This window comes from Solanum dulcamara, chromosome 1 (genome assembly GCF_947179165.1).
Source record: "Solanum dulcamara chromosome 1, daSolDulc1.2, whole genome shotgun sequence".
In the NCBI taxonomy this organism is placed as follows: Eukaryota; Viridiplantae; Streptophyta; class Magnoliopsida; order Solanales; family Solanaceae; genus Solanum; species Solanum dulcamara.
The window spans coordinates 73069403-73075539 of NC_077237.1; the positions used below are offsets into that span (position 1 = coordinate 73069403).

Genomic DNA, 6137 nt, shown 5'->3' on the forward strand with positions numbered 1-6137 from the left:
GGATGTTTCCCAAATTACTATCCTGACATGATAGGACTTGATTGATTGTGGATTCATGATTGTTGATTCATTCCTACCCTGGCAAGGTATGAACGTACGTGGCAATAACGTTGGCTTGTTGTACTATCATTGCTCATAAGTGATAGTTGTCGGATAAGAGAAACTCTCATATAAGTCTTGATAGTACTTTGAGTCAGATTGGAATGGATTGGATTGGGTAGTATATGATTGGTCTTGTCTAAATCATATTCTTGTTTAAACCTAGGACATCTTGATTTAGTTGTTCTTTCTTTGGAGTTGAGATCCTGAGTTAATTTGATTCTACCCTGATGCATGTTTTATTCTGTCATTTTACATACTCGTACATTCCATGTACTGATGTCATTTAGCCTGCATCATTTTATGATGCAGAGACAGATATTAGAGATCATCAACAGGCGCACTGTTGAAGATCTATTCACTTCCAGCTAGTTGGTGAGTCCTTCCTATTTTTGGAGGATACCGCATTTATCTTTTTAACTTTGTGTTTGTTTTCCTTTATTTTGATTTGTGGTAGTCATGAACTTGTCATTGGCACCTCTTAGATTGTTGATAGAGGCTTCATAGACTAGAGTGTGGATGATGTTGATTTGTTCGTTTTAACTAGTTTCATTCTTACTAGTTGTTAAATTGGATATGTGGTTGGCCTTTGGCCTTATTTATGAATAGAATCCTTGTGAGTGGAGTCTTCCCTTGATAGAATGTGACTGAATGAGAGTGTGATTGGACCAAGTGGTTCGCTTGAAGGCCAGTAATGGTTTTCGAGTGCCGGCCACATCTAGGGTACCCTCCTGGGGTGTGACATGAGAATTGGACTGGGTTATTAACTATATGAGTGATTTTAAAAATGGAGATAAGGGGTATAAAATGGCAATCTAATGACGTATATTGGTGTGATCGATGTGATGAGATTATTGACTTATTTTGGACATGTGAAGTGACTATATTGATGTGAGATGTGAAAATTATTATTGATATCATGCTATTATTGTGAATTATATGAACCTTAATTGATTGCATTGGTTCTGATATACTGTTCTAAGACTAGAAATTGATATGAAATAAAGGGGTCGGGCCACATGCTACGTGGTAGGTATTATGAAACAAAGGGGTCGGGCCACACGCTATGTGGCAGGATATGCATATTGAGGGGACGGGGCACACACTCCATGGCAAATTACATAGACAGGAATGTCCCCCATGGGTTCCTTACTGTGATTCACCGGATGTGTACTGATAGGATAGACATGCATCATTTCATTACACTGTATCGCATTTTTTTGATATTTATGAATTCGTGTTTACCACTGATTTCTCTATATATGTTGAACATGGCTTGGTATGATTCACTTGAAGAGACTATTGATGAGTATTCGTGGACTATATTATTATAATTGTGCTAGTGTAGAGTTGGGCTGGTTTTATGCAGGATGTAGTTAATGAGGTTCTGTTGGGATGACAGGAGTACTTGTATCTATTGAGTTTTTCTTAGTTTTAGTTCTACACTTGCTGAGTACCATGTTGTTTGGTACTCACCCCTTGTTTCTACACTTATGTAGGTTATGAGCCCGGACCTTCTTGATATCCTAGTGTTTTCTACCACATCCGAGGCTATCATTTCGAGTGTTGAGGTAGTTGTTACATCCATCTGCGGACATCTCTTACTCTTTTATTATATTTTAGTCCTATTCTAGAGACAAAGGCAATGTGACTGTATTTTCATTCGTATTTCGATAATGTATTAGTAGCTTGTACACGTGACAACCAATCTTGAGGGATTTTGAGTTTATTTTACATGTTTTTGATTAAGTTAAAGTTCGATTTATTTCATTTTCTTCCGCATTTACTTTTTATTGTGTATTAGGCTGACTTGTCTTGGTGGGTTGAGATGAGTGTCATCACACCTAGAATCAGGTCGTGACATTTAAGGACAAGGTTTAAATTACACGAAGCAAGATTTATACAAAGCAAGGTACTAACCTGATCTAATTCAATTTATATGAAAATTTCATGATATGTAGATAGGTATGATCATCGAGATATGATATTGCAAGTTGTATGAGTGGCCCTATGATTTGATTTAATTAGACAAAGAATTACTTATGGTCATAATTTCTAAAGCATAAACTACTCTATCATTTTTAAAACAAAATAACTTTAAAGAAATTACCAAACACCACAAAAATGAAAATCCTAATCATGATGTCTACCACTAGAAAGTGCATACTTTTAAAAAAGCCATAATTATTGACAGAATTTAAACACACATCATGGGTATTTTAATAATATTCAGAGAGACATGCTTTCTAATAAATAGATGATATGAAAATTTTTAGATAATCAAACAAACTCTAGCGTACTTCAACACATACACAAATAAGTTACAATAAAAAAAATATCAAGTAACACATAGTTTCCTTCCCCCTTTAGATAGTCCGCAATTATTTATTATTATACATAGTAGAGTTTACAATATTAATACAAACTAAATAAAAGGTAAGTGAATAAAATAATATAAAAGATGTAAAACGAAATAATGGCATCTCAACTTTCCCTCGCAACTCTTCGTGTCTTGAACTTTGAAGTTCAAACCCTGCTAAACCAAAAAAAATACAAGCAATACACTAATAATATAGAGATACATCATAATTATACAATTTTACCTTAATAAAGGAATCAAACTAAGATAAGAACATATTTCAAAAAAAAATAATAGATTCATACATGTAAAGAAAGTTGGGACTAACCTGGATATTTTGGTTAGGAGGAATAAGCACATAAAAATTCGAATAGCGATGTCATGAACTAAAAATAGAATATTAAGGTATGCAATAAACCTTTCCTTTTTATTTTTGTTTTCATTTGAGGTGTCAAAATATAAAGTAAAAAATATTTTCTTCTCTTTTCTTTCTCAACTCTCTATGTATCTTGTGTTGTGTGTTTTTCTTTTTTCTGCCTATGTCTTTGTGTTTCTAAAATGAAGACGTAGTCTCATTTTATAACAATCAAAATAATCATGAAGCAAGAAAATCTAAAGGCCCCTATTTTAGTCAGACTTTTTCCCCTAAACTAGTCAATAAGAGGAGCCAATATTTCCAAAGAGGCACCAAATTTCAACAACAAAATCAAATAAAATTTCAACAATAAAATATGTCAAATTTTTCAAAAAACAAATCAATTATTGTGATTTGGTCAAATTTAATCAAGCCTTATTTCAAAATTGATGAAAAAGTCATGAAAACAACTACCATTTGTCAAAAAAGTCCCAAAATCATGCTAAGAGGGGTCTACTATCAATAATTGATAAGAATCTAATGCAACTTAATTAGAGGAAATAATAAATTAAGACTACAATTATCAAATCCAAGTTCATCAAGTTAAGTCAAGAATCAACAACTCTAACAGTGTTAAAATATAAGAACGTATTAACACCAATTCACAAAGGAATATACTATATTCAAACAAATAGAAAGATATTAAAGTTCTAACATAAATAATCTGGGAAGAATCAACCCACAATGGTATTTCAACAAAGGCTAATATAGTAATAGAGTATCAAACAAACAAGTTAATCTTAAGATTGTGGTTAAACTGAGTTACAAAAATAAATGGTGCATGACATTTTTTATTTTATTTTATTTTTTTTAAGAACTAGTTCTTAGGGAAAACGAGTGATTAAAGAGATAAAAAAATAGTGATTAAATTAACATACCCAGGGCGGATCAGTAACAGATCTGTCTTTGAACTAATGAAGTCTTGGAATTCTTTTCATCAGGAAAGTGGTTCGCTGCTTCGCCGAAGATCTAGAAACGGAGGAAGGAGATGAGAAGATCAGAGAAGGGAGAGGGACAAGATGCTCGTCTTGGTGGATTGGCGGGTTTTGGTGTCTTTGTTGTTCGTTGTTGCTGTTGTGGCTATCCTTTCTGGGAGGAAAGAGATCGGAGAGGGAGAGATATGTGCGGGGTTGCTGGACAGCGAGATGGAGTGGAGGAGATGAGGGTGGCGCGACGTGTTTCTCGTCGGAAAGAGAAGAGGAGAGTGGTGGTTTGGATGGTGGTCTTCGGTGGTCTACGGTGGTGGAGAGAAAAGGAAGAAGTAGCAGAGGGAGGGAAGAGAGAGAGAGAGAGAGAGAAAGAGAAGGTTTAGAGAGAAGAGGGGAAGTATGAAAATAGTTTAGGTTTGTTTGGGTGTTGGTAGAAAAGATGAAATTAAATTAGGGAATTTAGGATTAGGCCAAAAAATTGGTTCAATTAATTAGGCTAAAATTATAATTAATTTCCAAGAAATTGTCTAAATAAATTGAATAAAAAAGACTCTGCTTTAAATAAATTGGAGGAAAATTGAATAGATTGTTATCTAATTAATAATCATAATATATATGTTGAATAATTAAAATCATAAACTTTATCAAGTAATAACTTTATATATATATAGTAAATATGCATGTACATATATATATATATAAATGTCCACATGTATATAATACGTACTAAAATAGATGTGTAATACATATATTAACATTAATATAAATATAATAAACTAGATAAAATAATAACATTTATATATATATATATATATATAAACAAGTAAATTATAAAATAAACTTTATTAAGTAATGATTTTTATATAGTAAAATATACACATACATGATATATACTAAAATAGACATGTAAAAATATTTGAACGTATGAAGCTTGTTATATTAATTTTTAAATTAAGAATACCGATAATACAGGTAAGAGTAATAAAAACAATAATAATAATAATAACAACAAAATATTGTAGATTATGAATGTCAAAATATATAATTTATTGGGTAAAATTAAATATAAACGCATTCACTTAGTAAAAAATTAAGTTTTTTTTAGAAATGTCTATTTATTAAAATAGCAATCCGAAAAGTAATTATAGATTGGTCAAAATTGGGTGTCAACAGGCTTGAACACCCCATTCATCAAACTCATGAACATTGTAGGTGCATTGGTCAGCCCAAACGACATCACCAAAAACTCATAATGGTCATACCTAGTTCTAAAAGTTGTTTTGTGCACATCCACAAGTCTAATCTTCAATTGATAATACCCAGACCTTAGATCAATTTTTGAAAAGATCAATGCACCTTGCAACTGATCAAAAAGGTCGTCTATGCAAGGCAACATGTACTTATTTCGAATGGTGACCCTATTTAGTTGTCGATAGTGTATACACATTCTCATGCTACCATCCATTTTCTTAGCAAACACGACCGGAGCACCCCACGGGTCTGCACTAGGATGGATGAAACCCTTATCAAGAAGTTCTTAGATAGCCTTAAACTCTTTCAACTCTATCGGATCCATGTGGTAAGGAGGAATAGAGATTGGGCGAGTGCCTGGCTCCAATTCAATACAGAAATCTATGTCTCTATAAGGAGGCACACCAGGCATGTCGGTAGGAAAACTTCTTTGAACTCAGACACTACCAGAATATACTTAATGGAAGGAGACTCAACATCAACATCTCGAATATGAGCCAAATATGCCAAACAATCTTGCCACACCATTTTTATAGCCCGGAGAAAGGATATGACATTAGTTGGCTTAGGCTTGTACACCTCTTCCCACTCTAACATTTCCTTACTTGGGACTTCTAGAGTCACAGTCTTAGTATTATAGTTAAGCACAACATCATAGAGGAACAACCAAGTCATACCTAAGATCACATCAAAATGAGTCATTTCTAGAATCACTAACTCAGCCTAAGTCTGGAAACCCATAAACATAACCGGACAAGCACGATATACATGAGTGACTATAACAGACTCTCCAACAAGGTAGAAACATGGATGGGGTATCAAGTACATCACAAACTGCATGAAAACCCAAGGCAATTTGTACTGACACATATGAATAAGTAGAACCCGGATCGAATAACACAGTAGTCATCCGATCACACACAAGAATAGTATATATGATCGCCGTCTCAGATGCCTCAGCCTCGATCTTGCCCTAAAAGGCATAAAATTGAGCCCTAGCATCCTGACGGGCCACCATCCTGCCTGGATATGCTGCTATTTGACTAGCATTACCATTACCTCGACCTCCACAGCCTATCAAATT

General features: G+C 33.7%; 1 long non-coding RNA gene across 1 annotated transcript; it reads right to left on the reverse strand.

The window, feature by feature from the left end:
• Positions 1-2368: 2368 nt before the first annotated feature.
• Positions 2369-4203, reverse strand: LOC129888792 (uncharacterized). The gene is made up of 2 exons (XR_008766717.1): positions 3752-4203; positions 2369-2632 (listed from the first exon to the last, which is right to left on the reverse strand). It is a non-coding gene; the product is annotated as an uncharacterized LOC129888792 (long non-coding RNA).
• Positions 4204-6137: the final 1934 nt, after the last annotated feature.